We start from the raw sequence: 25,951 nt of genomic DNA on the forward strand, positions 1-25,951 counted from the left end.
CAAAGCCACTCCAACACTACAAATACACTTACAAGCACTTCGCACCCTACATACAATCTCTACTAGACAGCCTAAGCCACTTGGTAGAGGTACATTGTCTGTATCGTCCCCACTTCGGTCGGGATAAGCTTGTCCTGCAGTGGACACACAAACGGCTGATGAGATTATATATATATATATATATATATATCAGAAATGTATTATCTAGCAAAGAACTTACAACATTTAACCGAGGATTAGATAACAATCAATATCCATGCAACAAAAGTCAGTACCTTGCAACAGTCTACGACATCGCAAAGTAGATTTCTTCATGTATACAGCATTTGTACTGAAGAAGAAATGGTTTACCTCATGTTAGTGGAAACGTTTCCCAATGACTATATCACCATTTCTTCTAGTATAATTCGACTGGTGAGCTATGAGGTATTATTTTGATTACAAAATTATTATATTCCTTATTAAGTCGTATACCAGACTTAGAATGAGCTAAACTGGGTTTTCATGTTTTTTAGGTGTTTCTAATGTAGCTTAATCCTCACTGTAGGCATAATTCTTGTCACCCTGTGTTATACGCTGTGAAGTTTTTCACAATATTTTAGTAATAAAACGGCCAGAACTTGACATAACGCTGTACCAGAAACTTATAAGAGGTGAGGATGATGGTTTCTGACTTATATTCTAATACTTTACCTGTGAATCCAGTGAATGTTGATCTTTTTTTTTTTTTTTCATATAGTTTGTATATGCTGTTGGTCTGGCTTCAGGTTATTTGCTCTTATTATATCTACAGTAATTTTTTCCATGATTACTATTTCAGATATTTAGTTTTTTCGCCTTTACCGAAAAGGTTTAGTACTTTGCTTTAATCAGTACTGAGATCCATCTACCTCGTTTGGAACAAGTTAAAGAGTTTACCAAGATCTCTCAGATTTACATGCCTTTGTAAAGATATCCTCTTTCTGGTCACTTTTCATGTGCCCAGTAATTTAGGATACTGTACCTAACAAACTTTAGATATTATTATTAATGTATGCATTACAGCGAGTAGGACCCAATACCAAACCCTGTGGCACTCCAGTCTTCATGTTCCTCTAGCCTGATTATTTTCTAGTTATTACAACCTTTTGTTTATCTTCTCTACTGCAATTTCCGTTACATCTGAAGTCTTTTTCAGTGAAACTACGAGTTAATTACCAATGTTTCCTACTTTAGAATAATTATTTTATACAGGCTGTCTCTTTCATACTAGAACACATACTTTAATTACTTTGTTGAATATTTCCCTTACTATTTCACTCTCATCCTAAATGCCTGGACTAACCTGCCTAGCCCCGGGCTCCTACGCTCCTCATGGGGCAACGTACGGGTGGATAATGGATGGATGGATTCCTTTGCTGATTCCTGATATCAAATGCATAGATAATAATATTCCAGTCAAGTATGTGCATTTCTGGTACCTCTGATTTTTAAAAGTCAGTCCCGTATACATTTTCATAACTGGTCTTAATGCTGACATCATTAAATTTAAGATTAACTAAGAATACAATTATTACTAGTGTTATATATTACCCACTAAGTCAGGCTGAGGCTTGAGCATCATCCAGCTCTCTTGAGTTATCAGAAGAAGCTGGATGACTCAGTCGCTGATGCTTGTCCAGGATGCAACACAGCACCTCATACTATTAAGCACATTATGGAAGACTGCATTGCACACAATCGCCTGCGCCAACAACACAACATACACTCCTTGAGAGCTCTGTGGGAAGGCCCTGTCTAGCCGTGTCCTTCCTTAGGGACTCTGGGCTGTTCGACCAGACTGCCTAGGGAACAACTGCTACTACTACTACTACTACCCACTATGTTATTTGATGTGACCAAAATAAGAACTATGGCGTTCCCACCAGTCCTGGATTATCTGAAAGCTGAAAGAACTATCTTAAAAGTCTGTGGACAGACTGCCTTGCATACGAGGAGGGGAATTTTCATATTTAGGAAATAGTAAATAAAAATGACAGAATATATTGGATGAAACATATTTCAGCACTTTTATCACTCTTTATCCTGATAATGTTGCATGACTGTGCTAGTGACGATAATTTAACTCAAATATAATATACTTCCTGATTAATTATATCTTCAAGTAAACACTGAAAACATTATCAACTAGAAAGCACTCAGAGAGCGCATAACTCCGCCAATGCCGGCTCCGAATCCGGATCCGCCACCAAATTTAATCAATATTTTTTTGGCCCATAGCCCACCCTCCCACAAAATTTCACTGAAATATATTGAGAACTTATATTGTGTGGGATACGTAGGATCGGAATTCGGATCCAGATCCTCCCCCAAATTTAATAAATTCTCTCTTGGCCCATGGCCCACCCTTCCACAAAATTTGATTGAAATTCACTGAGAACTTTTGGAGATATCGTGTGGTCAAACAAACAAACAGTCAGACAAAAATATGTGAGTACATAACCTCTAGCTTTATTGGCGGAGGTAATTGGAAATACCTGAAGTACCGCTGTAATGTATAACAGTAACCATCACCACACTCCATTGTACCACACACTGAAAATACAGGTTAGTCCATAAATAATGCTCCCATTCCACTCACCCTCGCGATTCCTCATTTGTTGCGGGGACGGCTGAGTTAACGTTTCAGTGTCTACCATGAGTCATTTACTCGTTTCCTAGTCACACTGCGACACCCACCGCCGTACCAGTAGACTAAATCGTTCCCCCAATAAATAAGATCAAATGAATTTATAGTTGAGCGTTATTTACGGACAACCCCGTATTACACCCTGGTACACTAAGGTATGAAGAAAAGCAATTTAGTTTAGTAATCATCTGTTTGTTACCAAAATTACATCTAGATTCCTACAAGATTGCCGGCCTCTGTATTATATATTTATTACTTGTGAACTACGTCAATTTAATGTGCTTACTTGTTAATCAGAAAGAGAGAGAGAGAGAGAGAGCGAGAGAGAGAGAGAGAGAGAGAGAGAGATTAATAATATCCAGCATAAGAAGGAAGGGTGAACTCACAAAGGGGATAAAAGCAATAGAAAAGCGAATCACACGACAAGAATGACACTGAAACAATGAAGTTGGGGGAAAGAATAAAGAGGAGAACACAAAGAAGGGTAGAAGAAGGACATTAGCAGACCAGACAATAGTAACCGAAGAAAATGAGTGACAATAATACTACTAATAGAAATATTACTACTGCTCCCACTACTACAACTATTAATATTATTATTAATAATCATCATCATCATCATCCGGACCTCCTTCCCCCCCCAGGGCAGGGTAATAATATTAATATGAGTAATAATAACAATATTAGTTATCTACTCTTATTGAATATCCACGATAAGGACGCTTCGCCATGAAATTTTTTTTCATGGTAAATATGGAATGTGTAATATATACAAGCTCTGAAAACCCTCAAGATACTTCTTGCATAACATCAACAACAGCTGAAGACAAAGATGTCGAAGAACACGTGTAAAGTTTACGTTTGGCTCAATAACTGGATAACTGTACACTTAACTGTAACCATATTCCTTCAGATCATGGAAGGGACCACAGCTGTATATCTGGGAAGTTACAACTTTAAAGTTTATATGGTTTCCTCTAAAACGTGTTGCAAAGAGAGCACTGAGCATATTTGAATTTGGTACTTTTCAGTAGGCTAAATGGCAAAATGTTAAGCTACTATTATTCAGCAAACATTTTTATAATAGGATTTTCAACCAAAAAGCTGTGTCTTAGTTTCTGAGATATTTCTATTTCAAATATGCAGTTTTTAGAAGAAAAATGAGTATATCACTTTCAAAAATATATCTAGCTCATTTATGTTTGGTACAAGGACTTGCATTACCCAAGGGTACTTTCATGAATAATATCATCAAGACCGATGAAAAGAAAGGTGCAAAGAAGAAGAATAAATACCAGAAATTCGAAATTGCCATCAGCAGTTTCAGTAACACACCACATGACAATCTGTTGCTGAACCTGGTGATTTCAACGCCCTTCATATAGTAAGCACTTCGATGTGAAGAACTTGTGTAGTAGGGCCTCCTAGGGGGTGATCTCAGAAACTACTGGCCAAATGGGCCTATAGTTATTTCAGACCTGCTCCCCGACCTTGAATATGTCCTAGAAGAATTTTGTATCTTTAGCGGTTTCTGAGAACCCGCGAATAGACTATTTTTATACGTTTTTGGATGTAACTGGAAAACTAGCATTGGGAATTGGATGATAGTGGGTCATATGAAGCCGCCAGCTGGGAGACTCAAATGGCCAAGTATGATGGCTGTAACTTTGAAACTGAGTGAATATGAACAATTTATTTCTTTGTATATAATAATAGTAATAATAATAATAATAATAATAATAATAATAATAATAATAATAATAATAATGATAATAACAATAATAATAACAAAACGGAATTTGACTTTAGCAATTTCAGTAACTCATCACATGACAAAGTCATCCAATTTCTTCCTCATTTCCACTGCAGGGGCTAAAGGATCCCCCAATCCCTATCACTGGAGCTGGTGATTCCAACGGGCTTCATATAGTGTTCCCTTCAAAGTGAAGATATTATGACCCCCTTAGAAGAGTGTCAAACAGGCTATGACCTTAAGTTTTGGTCAAGGTCATTTATACTTGGTAGTCATGCATAGCATGGCTACCAAGTTTAGTGATTGTGGCTCATTTTTTTTTTTTAACTGTGCACTCAATTGCCCCAAACTACTCTCCATTGACTCTTGGGCAATCTCAAAAATTACTAGATCAAATGGGCCCATACTCATTTTAGGCCTGCTCTCCGACCTTGGCCATGTCTCACCAAAATTTCAAGTCTGGACCTTCAGCGGTTTCTGAGAATCCGTGAATAGACTATTTTTATAGTTTTTTGGCTATGACTGGAAAACCAGTACTGGGAACTGGATGATACTGGGTCATATGAAACCGCCTGCTGAGGGACTCAGATGGCCAAGTATGATGGCCGTAGCGTTGAAATTAAGTGAATATGCCCATTTTACTTCATCTAAAGAAGGAATGATATTGACAAGCATAACACAACTCACCACTGATGCAGTGAGTTATAATAATACTGACGAAAACAAGAAGCTTAGCCATTTATATGGAGAAGCTTAATAATGAACTCAGCGAATTGGGAAAAGAGCTATAAGAATATAATTCTCTTGACTAAAATGTGAGAGAGAGAAAAAAATGATATGTGAGGAAAATTTAAACCAATGTAGAAATAGAAGAAAATGAAACAGAAAGAAAAACAAATAACGTTAAATGCCCCGTCAAGGAGGGATTCACACCTGCCATGAGCCAATACATATCTAGCGCGGCTTGGAATATGACCTTGACCTTGACCTACTTTCACCAATTTCGAACTTGTAGATTTTCATTAGTACTACACACCTGTAAAATTTTGTGATATCTTGAGCAGTTTTTTTTTTTTTTTTTTTTTTTTTTTATGTGTCCGACTCTGGGCAAAGGCTTCAGGGCCTATATCTCGGGGGCAGTAGCTTATCCCAAGGCCCAGTAGTCCTCCTACACCTCCGTATGTCACCACTTCGGCACTAACACCCACCGTCCATATTGAATACATGTTAGTGCTGTCTCAGACAGGACTAGTGTATTGGTATTAGCGGGGGTATTTTTACGACATGTCGGCGGGTCATCTGGTAGATCAGGAAAGGCTGCTTTTTATGAAATTCAAATCCTTAAACTGTTCCCTGCCCCAGCCGGGATTCGAACCTGCGTCCATCAGGACAGCGAAGATATCGTGCTAACAGACACACAGACCTTGCCCCGCTTTCACCAGTATCGAACTCTAGGAGATTTTCATCCTTACTACACAGCTACAAAATTTTGTGATGATATACTGAGCAGTTGCAACGTTATCATGCTAACAGATACACACACACACACACACACACACACACACACACACACACACACACACACACACACACACACACACACACACACACACACACACACACACACACAAATTGAAAACAATACCAACTTTTTGAAAACAATACCAACTTTGTTATCACAGCTGGTAAAAAGACAATTGAAAGAACAAGAAGGAACGCTCTGAAAGTGCAACACCCTTTCTCATACAGTTGGTTTAGGGACCAACTGATCTATCCAATTACTTCATCTTTGCCTGACCCTCAACACTGTTAACAATTATGGTCCAAAACCGATCAAAGCTGTTTTAACTGACCGAGTCAGTGACCTTGATCTTTGACCAATTGTTCTTAGAATCGAATCCCGTCATCTTTGCCTGCCTTTCAACCCTTTCACGAAGTTTGCTCCAAAACAAAGAGTTATAGGAGCGAATCTTTGACCCTGGTCTTTGGCATTACCCAAAGTCGAATAACTTCATCCCAACTTTATCCTTAACCCTCCCATCCAGTTTGGCTTACACCAAATCAAAACTGTTTTAACCCTCCTCAGGTACACCTGGGTCTGACAGACCCGGGCATTTTTTTTGACGGTGTACGAGTAGTTCAGTAACTTATAGATGCCTGGGATCCCTGTCCTTCCCAATAGCTTCCTAACTTTTTGTGTCCATGCAGGGTGTACGGGGGTTACATTCGTGTCTCTCTGTGTGGTTTTGCAATATATCACTCAGAATTGGATGTCGGGTCAGTGAGACACAGGTGTACCTGTGGAGAGGGGAGAATTTTTCTCTATGAGTTTGCAAGTTGATTTTATGCTGTGTGGGATTCACTATGCCCATACTGAAAGTCGTCGATCCCTCAAGTAGTGACACAAGTGCTAGGCTCATGGTGTTCCTTGTTTTCGTGTATGGTGACTGCAAATAGAAAAAAATAGTTTGGCATTTTTTTTCATATATATATATATATATATATATATATATATATATATATATATATATATATATATATATATGTGTGTGTGTGTGTGTGTGTGTGTGTGTGTGTGTGTGTGTGTGTGTGTGTGTGTGTGTGGAGCTCAATGAATTTAAACTTATTCACATAGTTTTGTAAGTGATAGGACCTAATACATTGTACGATATTCAGGAATTCATTATATAAAACATGTGTGACACTACAGCATTTTTTAAAAGCTGAGTCTGACAGACTCAGGTGAACCTAAGTTGTAAGCGAAACTGTAAGTTTACCTGAGGAGGGTTAAGTTCACCCGGCCATGTCATCTTGCCTATTGAACTCTTATATAAACAACAGACCATCAGTTTTCTTGCCAGATCTGGTCCAGAACGAATTAAAATTGTTTGAGACATTTTGTTCACACACACACACACACACACACACACACACACACACACACACACACACACACACACACACACACTTATTTAAAGCTGTCCTTTTTCTACAAAAGACAACAGCTATTATACTCACTAAGATGGTGTGTTTCTCAGTCTTTGGTACCACCAAGTGTGACTGTGCAAACCAATTCTGGATGCACAAACTTTGTCACACAGTTGGCAAGTCAAGTCCGGGTTTCCTGGGAGAACTCTGTTTTGGTTGTGTCTCCATTGTCTACATTCTTCTCTGGCCAGGTTTCAAGCTTCTTCTAGATGAATGGTTCCTTCACTGCATAGGGCTCGCCATTGTTTTCTGTCAGATGCATTGGTTTCAAGACCTTTTGGTATGATATTACATTTCTTCAGGGTTTTCCTTAAATGATCTTTATATCTCTTCTTCTGTCCCTCTAGGTTGCAACGTGCTGCAGGGAGTTGGCCATACAGAACCTGGCGGGGAAGGTGGTGCTCAGGCATGCGGATCATGTGTCTGAACTCTCTGAGCTGTTTTCTAGCCAGCATGGTTTCTGTGCTTGTTCACATAGCCCGGTGAAGAATTTGTGAGTGAGAATATCCTCCCATGTGAGTCCTACGATGTGCTGCAAGCATCAGAGGTGAAAAGACTCAAAGTGTTTGAAGGGATGTTGAAAAGTAGTCCAGGATTCAGCATCATATAAGAAAGTGGAGAGGAATACAGTTGTATAAACTTATTCCTTTGTCTCGATTCTCAGGTTGGTGTTTTCAGAAACTCTGGATATGAGGTGCTTAAAAGTGGCTGAGGCATGATTGATTCTGCAACAATGTCATGTTTTTCTGTGAGCACACATCCAAGGCAACGAAAATTCTCCACCTGTTTTACATTTTCACCATTTATCTGAAATACAAGAGGCTCTGCTGTGTTGTTTCTCTGAGATATTCCGTTTTGTTGACATTTATTTGGAGACACTGCATGATATGCCGTTAATTGGAAATGATGGTGAGAGACTGTTGTAGGGCTTCTGGGTTATGTACAACGACAGCACAGTCATCAGCATATTGCAGCTCTAGCAAATGAGCTATTTCAGTCTTTGATTATGCTTGAAGACACCTGAGATTAAATAAGTTACCATCTAGACAGAACTGGGTTTTTATTTCATCTTGAGGGTTCATTTGCTGGTGAAGTGAAAAGGTAACTGCAGTGAGATAGATGCTGAAAATAACAGGAGTGAGGACATATCTTTGCTTTACACCCACATCCACACTGAAGGGTTCGGATTTGCTCCCACCTTCAGACACCTGAGCTTTCATGTTGTCATGCAGACTCTTCAGGATGGTAAGAAAGTTGTTTGGAACTATAATTTCTTAGGGATCATTCCATCAGAGTTCCCTTTTGACACTGATAAATGTTTTTACAAGATTGATGAATGCATTATACAAGTCATGGTTCTGCTCGTGGTATTTCTCTTGTATCTTTCGCACAACCAATATCATATCACAGGCAATTTGTTCCTTCCGAAATCTACACTGTGCATCAGGAAGTGTTAACTTAGTCAAATGTTTTGTCAGTCTGGATAGCATTATCCTGGCTTGTACAATCCTAGCATTCACGAGGAGGGAGATGCCTCTGCTGTTTTCTTAGTTTGAGAAGTCTCCTTTCTTCTTGTAAATGGTTACAATATCATAGGTAAGACATGCAGATGGAATATGTTCTTGGTTCCAGGTAATCGGTATGAGATTCTGGAGATTCTGGTGAAGTTACTGGCCACCCGTGTTGATCAGTTTGGATGGTATGCCATTAAGGCCAGAGATTTTGTTGTTTTTTTAGAGATCAGATGGCCTAAACAGTCTCTGCAAATGCGGGTGGGACATCAAGATCTGCCACCTGAGGAGCATTCAGGATGTTATCAAGGATATTATGCTCCACTGGGTTTCTTTGATTTAGCATGGTGTTGAAGTATTGCGTTCATCTTTCTAGGATTGCTTGTTTAACTTTCAGAAGCTCTCCTTTGACTGCTCGAACAGGGTTTATATTGTGTTTGGTTGGCCCATAGATGGTTTTAATGGACTTGTAGAACCCATGCTGACCGTTACCATTAGCCAATCTGTGCAGCTCTTTTCCTTTCTTCTTCTACCATTGATTTTCCACGTCATACAGTTTACCCTGGGTTCACTGCTGAGATTTTGGAATTCAATTTTTAGGGTTAAGGAGCTAGAATGAGCCAACCAGTTGTTATGTGCTCTATTCTTCACTGCAAGAAGGTCATATATACCCTTAGCATTTCCATCAAACCAGTCTTTATGGCAGTGGGTGGACAAGCCTAGTGCTTCTTCTGCAGTGCTTTGGAACAGTGTTTTACTATTTAGCCACTCAGCATCTACTTTTGTTGCCTTGTTTGGATCAAGTAATGGGCATTGAGAGAGCTTCTCTGTAATTGTGCTGCAGAAGGTGTTATACGTTGCCACATCCTAAGTTCTTTAGCGGTCTAACCCCCCCTGCAGTCAGCAGACCCTCCTGCTTTCCCCTTACCTGCTCTCCCTCCCTCCTACCCTGCCACACATTTGAATTTTTTCTTTTCCAATCATTTTTCACCCTGAAGTATTTTGATTAGCGGATTTGTTTTTATACCATTGGAAAGCTGAGACTTTGTAGACTGAGGTGAAAGAAAAAAGAAAGTGATATTCTATAAACTAAAATAGTTATGACGAGTATAAGTTGAAAGAGTGCATACGAATGTTCATACCATATCCATGTGCTTCAGTATTTACCAGCCGCGATAACAAACCTGGTTACCAACCACAATAGCTAAGCTGGTATTGTTTTCGTTAGTGTGTGTGTGTGTGTGTGTGTGTGTGTGTGTGTGTGTGTGTGTGTGTGTGTGTGTGTTAACACAATAGCTTTGTAACCGCTCGAGATATCACCACAAAATTTTACAGGTGTGTAGTAGGGAAAGAAATGGATCACGAGTTCAAACATTTTTTTTTTTTAAATAACAGAACAGAGGAAGGAAAAACAAATGAATAAAAAAAAAAAATCCATACACCAGATTACTGGTGTCCTTTGTTCATAAAATATCTGTAACAGTTAGACTTGAACAGCTGTAGGTTGAAGTTTGGAGGGAAACAACTCTGGGGAAGCGAGTTTCAAAGAGATGCAGTACAGGGAATGAAAGAATTCTGATAGGCAGAAGTTCTGCAATATGGCTGAGTGACATTCCAGTCATGAGCGCTACCAGATGCCCGTGTAGCTCGAGGGAAGGCATGGAGAGGTGGCACCATGGACGCAACTTCGTCTGAGCATTTGCCAAAAAAATATCTGTAAAATAATGCAAGGGAGGCAACATTTCTTGTTACTTGTAGGGGAGGTAGTTTATTTGTAATGGCAGGGTTGTTAATAATTCTAAAAGCCTTGTCCAGAATTTTGTCTAATTGTTTTAATGCAACCTCTCCACATCCATTCCACAAGGGTGAGCAATATTCAAGCTGAGAGCACACATGGCTCATAAATTACAGCTAACTGCTTGTCAGTGAAGAAGTTACGGACTCTGTTCATTAGTCCAAGTTTCTTTGAGGCAGTTTTAGCAAGTGATCTAACATGAGATGTCCAGCTGAGGGCATTGTTAAGTGAGACGCCGAGAATTTCAATACTTTTGGAGATGAGAATATTAATAGTACTGAAGGTAATATACGAATCTGGCAATATCTGTCGATCAGTAAATTGTATATATTTAGTTTTACTAGCATTAAATGAGACAAGGTTGTTTTGTCCCCATTCACTGATCGTAGATAGGTCTTGATTTATGGAGATGACTGTACTGAGTTGAGAGGTAGAGATATTAGGCTCTGTAAATGCGTGTCTGAGTGTGAATGAACTATGTAGTGTTGGGTTATCTGCATATGAGTGGATGGGATTGTGGGTGACAGATAAGAGATCATTAATATGAACTAGGAACAGGGTTAGCACCAGAACTGATCCCTGCGGCACGCCGACGTTAATTGAGTGGAAATTAGAATATACATCATCTACTTTTACTCTTATTTTCCTGTCACTGAGATATGAGGAAATCAAAGGAACAAAAGACGTTAGTCCATAGCAAAGGAGTTTGGACAGCGGGGAACGGTGCCATACTCTATCGAAAGCTTTAGATATATCAAGGGTTACTGCATGAGTTTCTCCATGTAGGTCAATTGATGGATGGATGATTGGTGAAAGTAGGTCAAGGTCTGTGTCTGTTACCAGGACAGCTTCGCAACCGCTCAAGATATCATCACATAATTTAACAGGTGTGTAGTAGGGATGAAAATCTACGAGTATTGTTTTCAGTTTGTCTGTGTGTCAGTTAGCATGATAACTTTGCAGACACTCAAGATATTACCACAAAATTTTACAGGTGTTTAGTAGGGCTGAAAATCTCCTATGAGTTCGAAATTGTTGAAAGTAGGTCAAGGTCTGTGTGTGTGTTACCACAATGACTTTGCAGTCACTCAAGATATCATCACAAAATTTTTCAGGTGTGTAGTAGGGATGAAAATCTCTTACGAGTTCGAAATTGGTGAAAGTAGGTCGAGGTCAAGGTCATATTCCGAGCCGCGCTAGATATGTATTGGCTTATGGCTGGTGTGATTCCCCCACTGGGAGGCCTCTAGTTTCTATTCTGATCATTTTTTCACCCAGAAATGTTTGGATTTGCAGATTTGTTTTTATGCAGTTAGAAAGCTGAGACTGTAGAAAAAGATAAAAGAAAACAGAAAGTGATATTGCATAAAAGAAAATAGTTATGCCGAGTATAAGTTGAAGGAGTGCATAAAAATTTTTATACCATTTATTTTTTCTCTAAGCGTTTTTTTATCACGTTTTCTAAATTCCCATGAATGAAAACGTATCACCGAACTGGAAATTCAATCAGGCAAGTATGAGAACAAATTTCAGGATGCTAGATGTGTCATAAAGACTTTGTAGTTACTTGTAGAGAAGTATATTTTAGACTTGTGGTCGAGCGGCTTTTATATCTTGTAGTAGTTTCCCCACCAGATGTCATGTAGTGACGGGAGAGGTAAAGAATAGTATGGGACTATTTTTATTTGTCTTGGAAATATTAAACAGGTATAATAGTATAAGTCCTGGGTAGCTACCTCCCTGTCTCGCTATCTCTCTCTCTCTGTTCTAAGGCTAATCTCCGTCTCGACCTCTCTCTAGGGTCGCTTGTCTCCTTCTAAACTCTCTTTCCTAAAATCTGGTGTAGTAGGGTGTGTGTGTCACGTATGTTCCTCATGGCAACAGAACTTTCTCACGAGAGGACTGCTGACAGCTAACTGCATCATCTCCTTACTGGCCGCTGTCGTCAGCTTTCCTCCGTGTAAGCGTTTAGCGCTGCTCGCTTCTCGCAAACACAACACCTTCTCATCATTTGACTTCCTGCTTCTATCTGTCTCTCTATCTATCTCTCTATCTATCTATTTATCTATCTATCTATTATGTAGTCCTATATTTGCTCGGCCGCGCGAAAATGGCGTACCATCGACATTTAATAGTTATAATATATTAATACATACTACATACACATTATAATGAACTTATAAGCTAATTAAGTGAAATACATAATATTGTAAAGTAACATAATTGTATGAATATTGTATACATATATTATTCATAGTAAATAGTGATTATTCAGTAATATTACATTTTAAATAAGTTGAATACATATTGGAATAAATGCATTAAAGTAAATTATTTAACTGTAATACAGTATGTACTTGGGTTATTATAGTGAATTGCATACATGCAAGAATAAAAATAGTTTAAAATTAAGATTATTGTAAGAGTTATTAATATTTCATTCAAAGATAATGGTACTGGTTTGTCATATATGGGTCATTCTTCTTTGTGTTATTATTATTATTATTATTATTATTTTTTTTTTTTTTAATATATAATTAATACTATATACAAAATATATACACTTCATTCAGGGTGGTTAACTGTGATGTTAACTCTCCCCCCACTAAACAATGACTCCAAATTAGCAATTCTTGCATGCATTCTGTGCATGGCCAACAGCAATACTGCAACCACAATGCAGATAATTATAAAGACAGAAGGTGCTTGGCTATACACATAATATGGGTTGAACATACTCAAACTCAAATCTTCCCAGGGCTTCATTGTTTCATTGATCAGCTGCATAGTTTCAAACTTAGGTGAAGTCAACTTAATACTTGTGCTCATGTTTAAGTTCATATCAGGCAGTGGGTGGAAATGTTTGTGTGTATGGTTGAGAATGGCGTAGTGATTGATGGTGGAAAAAGTAGACATGGATGGTGTAAATACCGCACAGTAGTCTGGTGCTATGTATAATCCTGAGGCTGATGTATGAGATGGTGGTATATCTGGACAGACTATGTAAACTGATGTGTTATGAGGGAAATAAAAAAACTGCGAGTGTCCAATGCGTTGATGGTGTACAAGTTTATCTGGAGCAAAAGTGAAGTTGCAATGATGATGAATATTGTTATTGCTGATGATAGCCATTTCACAAGGGACCGTATCAGTAGGCTGAAACGTGAAAATGTACGCAGGACAAAGATGAACAGCATGTAAGGATGTGCGGCACTTTCGCTCAATCGTTGACTCACTTGCGAAAGTGACAGTGTCTCGTCTCTTGGAGACCATGATGAGTTCGGTGTCTGTGTTGATGTTGATGATGACTAAAGTGTTGTTGTTTCTATAGGGGAAGGGGTGTATTTGGTATACTGTGAACAGGTCTTCCGTGATGAATGGTACATGAACTATCACTGATGTTGGTGTTAGTGTTGCTTCCAAGTACGGGTAATATTGCATAAATTCCCTACTGCGGAACAATGGCTTCAATTTATGTTTATGTATGCCTTGACTAACTATCTGACGTAGCTCATGAACTGGGAGTAAGTCATTTGTGATCTTGCCATCACCAGCATTCGAAATTCCTTGCATAAGTGCCCTGAAATGATCTCTAGTGTTCTCTAATTTTAGTAGAATCGTGTCAATATGTTCTGTGATGATGGAGAAGTGCTGGAAAAGGGTAACGTTACCCTCCAAGTCATTTATTTTATCTATACTCTCGAGAGCTACGTTTTCTGCTTGTTTCAGATTTTTCACAATTATTTTCATTGCCGAGTTCTGTCCTGTGATGAATTTATCTTGGTATGTTAGTACCTGAGCTATCTTATTAAATTTTTTGTTTATTTCTTTAAGGTCATTCTCTGTAGCCAATCCAAAGATGTTCCCAAGAATTGCGCCGCCCAGATCGAACAAACCGCGCTTTTGGCGAGTACGTGTGATGTTGTTCCTGTCGCTCAGCACCTCTGTTCCATAAGATGGGAGATCTTGGATCATGACGAGCATAGTTGACTTCGCCTGTTCTAGTTTCCATTTCGCTAACTTCACCATTTCATCCACTTCCTTGGTGATATGTGATTGTGAAACATAATTCCCTATCTTGAAGTCCAGAGTTCGCATCGGCGTCGCAAGTCTTTCTATATAAGTAGGTAAGTCATACAAGTAATCTAGACTTATTTCAGTACTCATGACGTCCTTGACGATTGTAGTCGTGGCCGTTGGAGCTATGAGGCATCCTTGTCGTACTATATGCTTGGGGTCTAGGTGCGCATATACCCTTACTATGTATAGGAGAATCCATAGCATAAGTCCCTTCATCGTAACCTACCGAAAAAAAAATCTATTAATTTCCTATAAAGCTGTGGTTGATGATAGTGATGATGTGCGTTACGGTTGGCTGTTATTTCATTTATAGAAGGAGTTTAAATCGATATTTAATTCTCGTAAATGATGTACTGTAGATTTCATTGGAATAGTTGCACCTATGTTCGATTGTTTGGTATATGACCTTAATTTCTTTTTGTAATCATTGTTGTGTTCTTGCTTGGTTTCTTGAGGTACGTTCACCTGTTCGGTTGTATCCGAGGCTGAATAATTATGTGATAATTCCCTTGAAACTCGTTTTAAATGGTCAATATGAACTTGTTTTTCCTCGCCACTTGAAAGTGACTTAATTAAAACTTTGTTTGCCTTTATGTTAATTACTCTGTATGGGCCCTCAAATTTTGGGGATAATTTATTGTCTCTCGTATGAATGACTCCGTAAACAATGTCTCCTAAGCTGATAGGTGAATCTTTTGCCTTTTTGTTAAATGCCTCCGTCATTTCTTCCTTGGACATCGTTAATTGTTTTTGCACTCTTTTGTGAATGTCCTGGAATTCACGTAAACGGAGTTTAGAGTAATCATCGTAATTGTATATAGGCATGCTGTCACCTTCTAGGAGCTCATATGGTAATTTTTTATCTGTGCCATATATAATGAAATGTGGTGTGTCACCAATGGATTTATTTATAGACCCATTAATGGAGGCCTCTACTCTGGGAATCCAATCATCCCAGCTTGCATAATTTTCACTGAGAATGTGTCGTAGCACATCTAATACCTTTTTATTTTGTCTCTCTACCAACCCATTCGATGCTGGGTGATAGGCCAAAACGTTAACCTTTTTGATGTTGTATTGTTTACATATTTCTTGTAAGATCTCAGAATTAAATTCTCCTCCATTATCACTTATTAGTACCTTAGGGGTAGTAAAGCGACATATTACATTATCTGTTATTGCCTTTGCTACTGTCTCTGCTGTCTTATCTTTAATTGGAGCTAAAATGACATAACGGGAAAAATGATCCGTTGCTACGAATAAGTATAGGTTATTATTGTATGATAATGGCATCTTGAGTAAATCAACAGCGACAACGTCCCATGGTTGATGTGGTACTGGGTAATTACCCATCGGTGCAGGTGTGATTGGGTATCCTTTGTGTTTCGCACATGATTCGCATCTATCTATATGATTGTGTATATCTCTTCGTAATGAAGGCCAGTAATATAATAGCTGGGCTTGGTTGAATGTCTTATCCTTTCCAGGGTGTCCTGCATGTGGGCTGTCGTGTATCATTCGTAATACTTGGGGTATCATGTCATTAGGTACTACCAACTGGTTAGTATTTCTTTGGCGTTTTGGTTGTTTAGAGTTAATTTTGTATAATGTATTATTGACCATTGTGAATTGTTCAAGTGGGACATGAAGTTTGGGTAATTGTATGTCATCTCCACTTTCTAACTTGTATATTACTTTTGACCATACTGGGTCAAGTCTTTGTGCCTTTGCGATATCCTCGTGGTTTGGGATATTTCCTTTGAGATCTAACGCCGCGACCTGAATTGTGTTCGGGTTCCTAGATAATGCGTCAGCTACTATATTCATTTTACCTTGTATATAATGTATTTGTACATTGTAGTTTTCAACTGTACATTTCCATCTTGCTCTCCTCCCAGAAAGGAGTTTTTCTTTAAACATACCTACCAGTGGTTTATGGTCGGTGAATAAGTGGATTTCGTAACCATATACCAAATCTCGAAACTTTTGTAATGCAAAAATCACTGCAAGTGCCTCTAAGTCTGTAGTGCTATAATTTTTCTCCGCACCTCTTGTCTGTCTGCTGGCAAATGCAATTGGTTGATTCTTTCCTCTTTTATCTTCCTGCATCAGTACAGCCCCTAATCCTTTAACTGATGCGTCTGTACAAATAAGAAATGATTTCGTGTAATCTGGATATGCTAAACAAGGTGCATTCGTTAGTTTAATTTTTAGATTGTTAAATGCCCTTTTTGTTCTTCTTCCCATTGGAATACAGCATCTTTTTTGAGTAGTTGGAATAGAGGGAAGGCTATATGAGAGAACTGTGGTACGAAGGACCTATAGTACCCAGCCAGACCTAAAAATTGTCTAACTTCGTCAGTCGTAGTGGGTTCAGGAAAATCTCTCACTGCCTGTATTTTGTCATCAGTGGTGTGAATACCATCAGAACTTAATTTGTGGCCTAAGAAATTTATTTCCTTAAAGCAAAATTTGCATTTAGAAAGTTTAATTTTTAATCCAGCATCACTAAGCTTTTGTAAGAGTAAGTCTAATTTCCTGAGATGATCCTTAATATTCTTCGTTGCGATAATAATATCGTCAAGATAAACAAATATTCCTTGTCCTAAAATTCCGGACAATACGTAATTCATAAGACGCTGGAACGTACCGGGGCTGTCCTCAGTCCCATTGGCATTCTTGTATATTGATAATGGCCTCTGTTTGTTGAAAAGGCAGTGTATTTACGTGACTCCTGAGATACCGGAATCTGATAGTATCCGTTTAGGAGATCGATGGTCGAGAATATATTATTCTCAGGACCAATATTCTGTAGAACATCACTTAGCAATGGCATGGGAAATCTGTCTGGGATGGTGTGATTATTTAGTTTACGGTAATCTACTACCGCACGCATTTCTCCATTTCTCTTGGGCACAAAGAAAAGGGAGCGTTCCACGGAGAAACTGAAGGCTCAATAATTCCAAGCTTTAACATTTCATCGACATACTGATTTGCAAGTGTACGTTGGGAGTGTGGTATGCGATAAGCTGGTACGAAAATTGGTGGTGTTTCTGGGTGCACATTAATCATGTGATTAATCAAGTTAGTACACCCTAATTGTTCTCCGGGCAAGGCTACGGTGTCCCTGTGTGTTTCAGCAGGGTTAACAAATCATTTTCTTCGTCAAATTCACCTGAGTGAATTAAATTCTCTTTTATTCTTTCTCTATCCGTAGATTTGATCTCACTTGTTAATCCACCAATATTTATTTCATTCACAGGGTCTAAACATTTTTCAATATTAACTATGCAAGTTCCCTTCTTCAACTGAACTTCCCCATTCATGTGATTAATAATGAATATCTGAGTTAGCCCTTCGTCGTTCGTATGACATAATGCGTTTTCTACTGACAATCCTTTTACTTTACATAATTCTTCTAAGACAAGAACAGTACTATTCCGTAATTTGCTCTTTATGGTAACCTTCATGTATGAATTAGGTGGTATAACCAAATCATTAGTGAGATGGGCTGGAAAAATTGATAAATCAGTACTGTTATCTGAGTCACTAATTCTGGAGGATGGGGTTGCTGGTGTAAGTGGATCTATACACTCATCTGTTTGTGTATGTTTGTTTAAGCCTTTAATATTACCAATTCTTTTTGGCTCTCTTCTACCAATCGGTGAGGGCTCTGAAGTTATTTCCTCTATGAATTCATTATCAAAGTCTATTCCATTCATTTGTGGGAGTATAGTTATGTTCTCAGTTCTCATGGATCTTAAGCCCAGTAACATATGAGCTTTAATTGCTAAGTTTTCAACGATATAGAACAATGCAGAGAATGGTCTTGTAGTTTCTGTGAAACTGAGATTTAATCTTATCATACCTTTTACTGTAATCTCTTGACCATCTACTGTGTTTAATTCTAAATCAGCTTCATCCAGAAAAGTTACTTTCTTTTTATTTTTAAGAATTCTATTTAGTTCTTCATGTGTTATTAAGTTCACTGGAGAGCCTGTATCTAAAAATAAGGAAACGTTTTGATCCTCACATACAGCTGGTATCAAGATACACTCATTTCCCAACATGCCTCCTATGTGAAGTTTAACCTTGTTCTTCTTTACGTTTGTTCGTTTTTTGTCATGACTTGGTCTTCCCCGATTTGAACATAGACACAATTTTTTCTACTGTTTTGCAATCACTAGTCCAGTGCCCTTGGTATCTATGATGCCTACAGTAAGGACCAAACCCTTGTGTCTTTTGATTATCCTCTTTTGCCTTGATAAAGCATTCATACCTTGTGTGTCCTGGTTTTGCACAGTAATGACACAGAATGGACCTATCCCTTGACTGTGACCTACGAGGTGATTTCCCATAAAAAGTGTTGTTTATAGCGCGAGACCTGCTCGGGCTGCGCGAAAAACTTATGAAACTGCCTGTAGGAAGGCGTGTGGGAACGAGGTCTAGGCGTCTTTGTTTGTTTGGGCTGCCTCATTTCAGGTCGCGATCGATTTTGTTCTCTGTTTGGGGTCGGTGTTGATGTTTTCACAGCTGATACTGTCTCAGGTACCCTGATTCTACCAGAATGTGCATGTGTGTCGACCACACCTGCTTTACTGCACTGCATCTCTACCTCGTTCATTAAGTCTAGTAAGCACATTCCCGGGGTGTACGCAATTGTTTTGGCGATCTTCAGGGTTCTATCAGGTAATTTACACAAGGCAGCTACATAACCAATGATGTCCACGACGAGGTCTGGGGACATCTTTCCATCATCTGTTATCCACTTAGAATTCTCCAGAGTAGCTAATAGGGTTCTCTTGATTGTGGAGACATCAGCAGTTATTTCACTGAGCACATGGTTTGTAGTGTGCTCCCTTACAAGATCTACAATTTTATGTAATTCTGGAATTATACCTGGCAAGAAGTTCATACCTCCAGAAAATTTCTTCAGAAATTCAGTTTTAAATTCATCATATGTCCTAGCACGATGTAGCTTATCGGAGCGCAATAAATTGCTTGCTGGACATCTTTCCTGGCTTATGCAAGATGAAAAAATAGCAATTTTCTCTTGTTCATCTAGTATGTGGCGCTTGATGAACATTTGTTCGCACTGACTGATTAATGAAATGACATCAATGCGATCCTTGTCTGTGCCAGAGAATTTTGGGGCAGTCTTATCCTCGTGATACACAAAAACGTGAGGTGTGGTTTTTAGATCAGCAGTATTTGTTTCTTGATTCATATTTAATGATTGCCCTGTTAATTCAACTTGTACGAGTTTATCGTTATGTGAGGGAATGGTAGAATATGTATGACCGGACCGGTGAACCCTGTTAAGTATATTGGCATACGTATTTAAGGCAGCTGCGAAGTCGATACTCTCAACGTCTGAAGGGGTTTCCCACTCATCATCCGAAACTCCCGTATTTGTTTCCTTATCTATAACGTGTGGTGTGGGTTGTACAATGGGTGGGCTGTCTCTTAATTGTGAGTCTGATGTTGTGGCAATTTGTGTGTCATCTGGTATTAACGTGGGTGGTTGCGAAAATATTCCTGTCATTAAGATATGATGTTATGAAATACGCCTCTTGTTTATTTATGTCCTAGCAAACTAGATGATTAAATAAGTTGAATATAGCTAATTTTAGCACTGAGAAGAAATGAGCAAGTATAATTTTACCCACTTGATACAGATCGTAGAGGTGTGTCGATACAAAAGTCGATCTCGGAAGAAAATACAGGTTTGATTGAAGATCTCTTGATAATTCTAGTGGTGTGTTGATGGACGATATTACTCAGGAAACTCCATGGCCTGGTATTTGTAGTGGTTAACGGCTGTCCCAGGCAAACCTCAACATAGAACGTCGAATTTCCAACTTAACTGTGAAAATAAGTGAATATGAGTAGGAGCTATGTGAATAATGAGTAATGAGTAGTGGGTGAGAAGTGCCTGGTGTCAGTCACACGTTGCTTGGCATGGCAGACTCGCGTTGTGATGTCATCTCAGCACATGGTGACGTCGGCTTCCCACACTGGTAGCTGTGGTGAGTGAATGAGTAGCGATGAGTAACTTGAGTGAAGACGAGTGAGTAAGATGAGTTGTAAATCGTGTCTCACTCTTCGTTTGTTTGTTCCCTTTATTCTATGTGGAAGTTTTCTCTGTCCTTTTCTCTAGTGATTTATTCGTTGTGGGATGAAGACTGCCGCTACTTGTAGGTGCGTGTAGAAGATTAAACAGACGACGTAGAGTTGTTAATTGTAGTTGATTGTAGATGGCTGTAGTTGATTGTAGATGGCTGTAGACTTTGTAGAACTGAAGCTAACCTTGTAGTCTCGGTTGCTTTTGTAGAAATTTGCTTTTAATTCGGAGACGATGTCCGCAGATTTGCTGGTTTGTCGTTAAGCTACTTGCAAGGCGTCGAGTGATCTCTTGACCTCTGCATCAGCGTAATGATCTGGGAGACGGAGGGGGCAGGAGCTGATATTGTTGGTTGTTGTCAATCTTGATATTTTGTAGGAATTTAATGTTGATTCGTAGACGAGGTTCGTATACGTTCGCTGCTACCAAATGTCATAAAGACTTTGTAGTTACTTGTAGAGAAGTATATTTTAGACTTGTGGTCGAGCGGCTTTTATATCTTGTAGTAGTTTCCCCACCAGATGTCATGTAGTGACGGGAGAGGTAAAGAATAGTATGGGACTATTTTTATTTGTCTTGGAAATATTAAACAGGTATAATAGTATAAGTCCTGGGTAGCTACCTCCCTGTCTCGCTATCTCTCTCTCTCTGTTCTAAGGCTAATCTCCGTCTCGACCTCTCTCTAGGGTCGCTTGTCTCCTTCTAAACTCTCTTTCCTAAAATCTGGTGTAGTAGGGTGTGTGTGTCACGTATGTTCCTCATGGCAACAGAACTTTCTCACGAGAGGACTGCTGACAGCTAACTGCATCATCTCCTTACTGGCCGCTGTCGTCAGCTTTCCTCCGTGTAAGCGTTTAGCGCTGCTCGCTTCTCGCAAACACAACACCTTCTCATCATTTGACTTCCTGCTTCTATCTGTCTCTCTATCTATCTCTCTATCTATCTATTTATCTATCTATCTATTATGTAGTCCTATAGATGCAGTTCCAGCTTTATGGTGAATATTTCTTTGTTTGGATGCAGATCCATATCAAAGAGTGGGTTGGACACTCACGTTCAAAGGCCTAGGAAGTGTTAAGCTACTACAGTATATTTTCTTGATGGATGGTCTGCAGTGCATTTGTGGACGTATGACTAGCTGCAGTTTGGTGACTATAAGGTTATAGTCTGTGGAGCACTCAACACCTCTCATAGCTCGGGTTATAAGAACTTCTCTTTGATCTTGCTGCCCTACAATGACAGTCAATTAGGTGCCAATGTCAAGATCATGGACACATCCATGTACTCTTGTGTTCTTTCTTGAGTTGGAAGATGGTGTTGGTGATGACTAGATTGTGTTATGAGCATGAGGAAAGCAGTCTAAGACCATTGCTATTCATATTAACAACACCACATTTGCTTATAATACCTTGCCAGTGGAGATTATCTTTTTCTTCTCTGGCACTAAAATCTTCAAGGAGGATCAGTTTGTCATTAAGTTGTATTGAACGAATGCTAACATCCAAAGAGTCATAAAAGGAATATTGGAAAGTGTCCTCAGAAACAAGCAGTGCAGCATAGGCACTGATGAGTGTTGTATAATCGCCTTTAGAGAGTGGTATATATCAGGATATCAGCCTCTGATATATCCACATGTGTTTCTTGGATATTCTGTAGGAGGTTGCTTCGGATTACATAACCAATACCATGGTTTCTCCTTACAGTGTCTGGTTATCCCCTAAAGAAATAGGTAAACCCTTCTTCTACTTCTCTAAGGTTGCCCTCTCCTGAAGGGCGAGTCTCAGACAAGGCAACGGTGTCAATATTATATCTTCTCAGTTCACAGGCAATAAGGGCAGGTTTATGGTGTGGTCTTGTGTAGTGGTCAGTATCAAGGAAGGTTCGTATATTCCAGATAGCAATGCAGTGTGGGATGCATTGACAGAAGCAGTTATCTGCCCACATGGTGCAGAGCAGCAAATGTTCAGGTTACCTTTTCTATAACTGTCTCCGTCAGGGGTAAGCAGTTGGGCATCCGTTTCTGGCCGTTTCGTCGCACTGGATGCTGCTGAAGGCATGACCCGCTCCTTTGCCATCATGCCAGCGACCACTAGGCCAGTGCTGCCTATCTGCAGGACTCAAGCTAGCGACTTCCAGCCACATACATGACCTGTCACTGTCACCCTATCCTGTCGCCATAGGTGTTTTGTTTTGGTGAAAGATGAGATGGGATGTGAGTATAGCAGTGGGCTTGCACAATGGATGGATTTCATGTGATGGTAAGGGTGCACCGTCCTTACCACCAAGTGACTTGGCACTTCCCAGCCTGTGACAGTGGCATGAAGATCCACGACGACCAGCTTCAGAGCAGGGTTGCAGGAGCCTGCCTGGAGCTCTGTCTGCCGAGCCCCACTTTCCGTGGGACTCCACTGACGGATTTTTTCATTCGGGGTTTACTCTCGTAGCCTTGACCCAGCAAAAGGCAATCCACAAAGAAATGGGCCTGGGAACATTTAGTTTGTCCCCTTACTGATGACTCCTCCAGCATGGGTAACCTTGTCCTTCTGCGAGTCCGAGGGAGGTCTCCCTCCGCTGGCACGACCCACCAGATTTGCTGGGCACGCAAGCCCCCCACAACGACAAGGTGGTTCCAGTGGAGGGACACACACACACACACACACACACACACACACACACACACACACACACACACACGCACAGTGGGGAAAGGTTGATAAAAACGAAAGACTAATTAAAAAAAAACTAGGGGAAACGGACAGAAGGTTTAGGAAAGATAGAATAAAATGAATAATAAAATTGGGGAAAAACAAGTACACAATTTTAATACAAATTTGCCAGAAGAGGAAAGCGATGAAAAGTTTGCCAATAACAGCCACAACACAATGGAATTTCAAGGAGGGACAACAGAAGGAAGGCAATGCAATAAATCGGAAGCGGTGGAAGGATATAGAAAAGCCAGAAATGGAAGTTATTAAAAGCAGGAAAAAGGTTACAAGGCCAACATAGAGAGAGAGAGAGAGAGAGAGAGAGAGAGGTAACAAGGGAAATAACTAAAAGGAGACGTAGGAAAGGAAGCTCCATTGATATTTCTCCTTCCTAGTTGTAGGAGCTCGCTTACAATTCCCTTGTAAATTATTTTCACTGACGGGGGTCTTGTTAAGTTCGTTTGTAAACAGGTAATAGTTCCCTAGTTTCTGTCCCTTCTGCTTTTGTCTAGGATTTTTTTTTATTGCTCTCTCTCTCTCTCTCTCTCTCTCTCTCTCTCTCTCTCTCTCTCTCTCTCTCTCTCTCTCTCTCTCTCTCTCTCTCTCTCTCTCTCTCTCTCTCTCTCTCATGTATGTAGGTAGATAGATAGATAGATAGATAGACAGATAGACAGATAGATAGATATAGATATAGAGATATTGTTATATATATATTCTCTTTTGTACCACTCTCCCATTCTCCTCTTCCCCTCTCACTCACTTCTCGTCCCGCTTCGCCTATCCTCCTCACTTCTTCCCTCACCCCTGTCCCTTTGGTTTCCTGTGCTCTCCACATCCCTTTCTCTCCTCTTATCTCTCTCTGGCCTTCCTCTTTTCCTCTTCTTTTCATCCCTTTATCTCTCCTTTCTCTCCGTCACTTCTCCCTACTTTTCTTCATCTCTCCATCTTTTCTCTCCGTTACTGGCTCATTTTTCTTGCCACTTCATTTTGTCGTCATCCTCTTCTTCCCTCTTTCCTTCTTCACTTCCTTTCTTTCTCTCTCGTCTTCCTCTCTCGGTCTGTCTTTTTCCTCCTCTCTCCCCTCTACCCCTCTCACTACCTCTTTTAATTCATCTGTCTTCTCTTTCCCTTTCTCTTTCTTGTCTTCCGCTTTCCCTCCTTCCATCCCTTCTCTTCTCATCATCCCTTCCTCTCTCTCTCTCTCTCTCTCTCTCTCTCTCTCTCTCTCTCTCTCTCTCTCATTATACATTTCATCTCACTCTCCTTTTAGCACATCTTGTTTATCCGCCTTCTTTAACTCCATTTATCTTCATCTTCTCCTTCTCCATGGTCTCCTTTTAGTTCTCCTCGTCCTTTCTCTCTTCTCCTCCCTCATCCCCTTCTTCCTCCTTCTCTTCCTCCTCTGCTCCTCCCCTCCTCATCCTCCTCTCCCCTCATCTCCTTGTATATTATCAATTTCTCTTTTCTCCCTTCCCCGCTTTCCTTCTCCTGTTCCATCCTTTCCTTTTCGTGTCTCCAAACCCCCTCTTTTTCATCTTTGTGCTCCTCAGCTCTTCTTCTTTTTCTTGTTCTTCCTCTCTTCCCCGTTCTCTTCATCCTCATCCTGCTCCTTCTCTATCTTCTCTTGCCTAGTCCGGTTCTCCTCTTCCCCTTCTTACTTCTCCTTTTCTTCTCCTCTGCTCCTTCCACTTCCTTTTCTTTTTCTTCATCCTTCCCATACCTTATTCCTCTTCCTCCTTCTTTGTCTATTCCTCTTCTCGCAATGGCTTCAAATCATTCCTCGTCCTCTCCATCTTCCTACTTGTGGATTCTGTTCTTTCATCCTCGGTCAGCTCTCCTCTACTCCACTCTACTTACTCTTCTTCTTCCTTTTTCTCGTCCACTTCCTGATCTTACTTCCTCATCCTGCTTCCTCTTCCGTTCCCCAGTCCTTCCTAATTCCTTCCTTTCAAACTTTCATTACTTCCTTCTTTGTGCCCAGTTAATCAGTTCTCTTGCACCGTGTTTATCCTTGTGTCTTAATCTTCTCTTCTTTTCTCTTCAAAATCTACTTTTTTTCCTTTCTTCACTTTCTCTTGGTCTTTCTCACCCTTTCTTCTTCCTTTTACCTTCTTCCTCTAAGTATCATTTTGCTCCATCTTCTTCCTTCTCGTCCTCATGTTTTCCACACGTTTCCTCTTCTCACACACTGCTCATCTTCTTCATTTTCCTCTTCCCCTTTCCTGCCATATTTCTACCTCTCATCTTGCCACACCCTCCACTTCTTCTTCCTCTCCCTACTCCTACTCTTCGCTCATCCTTTGTCATCTCCTCTTTTGTCCCTCCTT

The sequence above is a fragment of the Coenobita brevimanus genome, chromosome 52 (genome assembly GCF_032717465.1).
Source record: "Coenobita brevimanus isolate Jiangsu-jjx chromosome 52, ASM3271746v2, whole genome shotgun sequence".
Classification (NCBI taxonomy): Eukaryota; Metazoa; Arthropoda; class Malacostraca; order Decapoda; family Coenobitidae; genus Coenobita; species Coenobita brevimanus.